Source organism: Neolamprologus multifasciatus, chromosome 10 (genome assembly GCF_963576455.1).
Source record: "Neolamprologus multifasciatus chromosome 10, fNeoMul1.2, whole genome shotgun sequence".
Taxonomy (NCBI): Eukaryota; Metazoa; Chordata; class Actinopteri; order Cichliformes; family Cichlidae; genus Neolamprologus; species Neolamprologus multifasciatus.
Genome location: NC_140448.1, coordinates 32,448,844 through 32,450,990, shown reverse-complemented (window position 1 = coordinate 32,450,990; position 2,147 = coordinate 32,448,844).

Genomic DNA, 2,147 nt, shown 5'->3' with positions numbered 1-2,147 from the left:
TTGGCATGCAGAGTGGAGCAGACTGGGATCAAACCAACAACCCTCTGGTTAGTTGGTGCCCCGCTCTACTACCTGAGCTACAGCCTCCCATCGCTGTGCAGGTTTCCATCTTTAAGAAAGGGGGCATGTTCCAACTATAGGGGATCACACTCCTCAGCCTCCCTGGGTAAGTTTATGCCAGAGTGCTGGAAGGGAGAGTCCGTCCATTAATCGAACCTTGGATACAGGAGGAACAATGAAGTTTTTGTCCTTATCATGGAAGACTGGATAAGCTCTTTATCCTCTCGATGATACCTGAGGGCGCAGTGGAGTTTGCCAGTCTGCATGTGTTTTGTGGACTTGGAGAAGGCATTTGACCATGTCACTCTGAGTTTCCTGTGGGAGGTGCTTCAGGAGTATTGGGTGTCTGGCCATGTGATCCTTATACAACAATTGCAAGAGCTTGGTCCGTATAGCCACCAATAAGTTGGATTTGTTCCCGGTGGGTGATGGGCTCCGCCAGGGCTGCCCGTTGTCATAGATTCTCTTCATAATTTTTATGAACAGAATTTCCAGGCATAGCTAAGTCCAGAAGGCTTTCACTTGGGTGGCCTCAGTGCTGTGGCTGCAGTGATGCGGATGCTGCACTGGTCTGTTGTAGTAAAGAGAGAGTTGAGTGTAAAAGCGAAGCTCTCAATTCACTGGTCGATCTACGTCCCTACCCTCACCTATGCTCACGAGCTGTGGGTAGTGACCGAAAGAACAAAATCACGGATACAAGTGGCGGAAATGGGTGGCTGGCATCTCCCTCAGAGATAGGGTGAGGAGTTCAGCCATCCGGGGAGGGGAAGGTCTCACTGTTTACTCACGCGACAAACCATCAGCATCAAGGCCATGTTCACATTATAAAAAACGTGTCAGCCAAGCCTCAGGTGTGATATCAGGAGGTTCACGTCAACGGAGGTGAGTATGAGACACACACACACACATGATCTCACTATAGACTAAATGGCTGTAGCCTCTGTTGTGTTTTATTTGTGTTGCATTTGGTGTTAAGACTTCATGTCACTGATTCGTTGTTGGATGGCCTTTCTTTGCTCTCTGATTTATACATGTATGTAGTTCATATAGTTTTGATTAAAATCTTAATGCTGGTGGTTTGAACGATCAGTAAAATGTGGTTTTAGGAGTAAACAACAGGCAAACCCAAAGACTCGAGTGTTAGGCTGATTGTTTGTTTGTTTGTTTGTTTTTTATTAATAACAATTTCAGGTGGTTGACCTGCCCAGAGATATTAGTTAGGAGTTGATTTTGGTTAACACTGCATTGTGTAATCTACTGATAGTAGTAATAGCCAAAATCTTTAAAAGGTCTGAAAGTATGTTTGGTTAGTGAGCAGCTAAAACAAAACCTCAGCCTAACCCTTGAAAGGTTAATGGGGATCTGGTGGATGTAAAAAGGATTAATTCTTCCATTTGAGCACTTTAAATCTAATTTCCTTTGCTGTGCTCGTTATAATCTTTATACTGCTGGAAAAAAAGAAAACACTTGGGATGAAATTTCAATGAACAAACTAAAACTCAACATGAGGAAACTTCAGGAATTCTAATTCTATCACAGAGGAACATTTGTTCATTTCCCACTGCTACAACAAGCTTTAGAAATTGTGCTTGTAAAAAAACAAAAGAAGTGGAAAAGCATCACATGTTTAAAGTTTCGATTAGACTTTTTAATTTATTTGTGATCTTGCTTAAACAGTGGCAATAAAATATAGTTTATTTCACCGAGTTTTGAAATCAAGTTTGTACCTGATGATGACTCATCAGGGGAAAATCAGGTTACCATTTCTGGAAGATCCCTTGAAGCCGCAGAGAGTAGTTGGGCCTGTTGTTTTTCAGTGGTATCTAATGTCATTGTGTTTCCCTGAGGAATCTCACATTTCTATTACCTAAACAGAAATGTAAAATTTAAATTACACTTTTCTTCATCCCTTTCTTTTTGGCTGCAGCTGCAGTGTTGTGTGATGCATTTTCATTTTGGGTTAAATACAAAAAGCAAAAAGCTACATTTTTCAAGACAGCCTTATTTAAAAAGATGTGCTCATCTTGGTGGAGAATATTCAGTTCATTTCACACTGTGACCAGTTGGGAGTGAGAAGTGGGAGACAA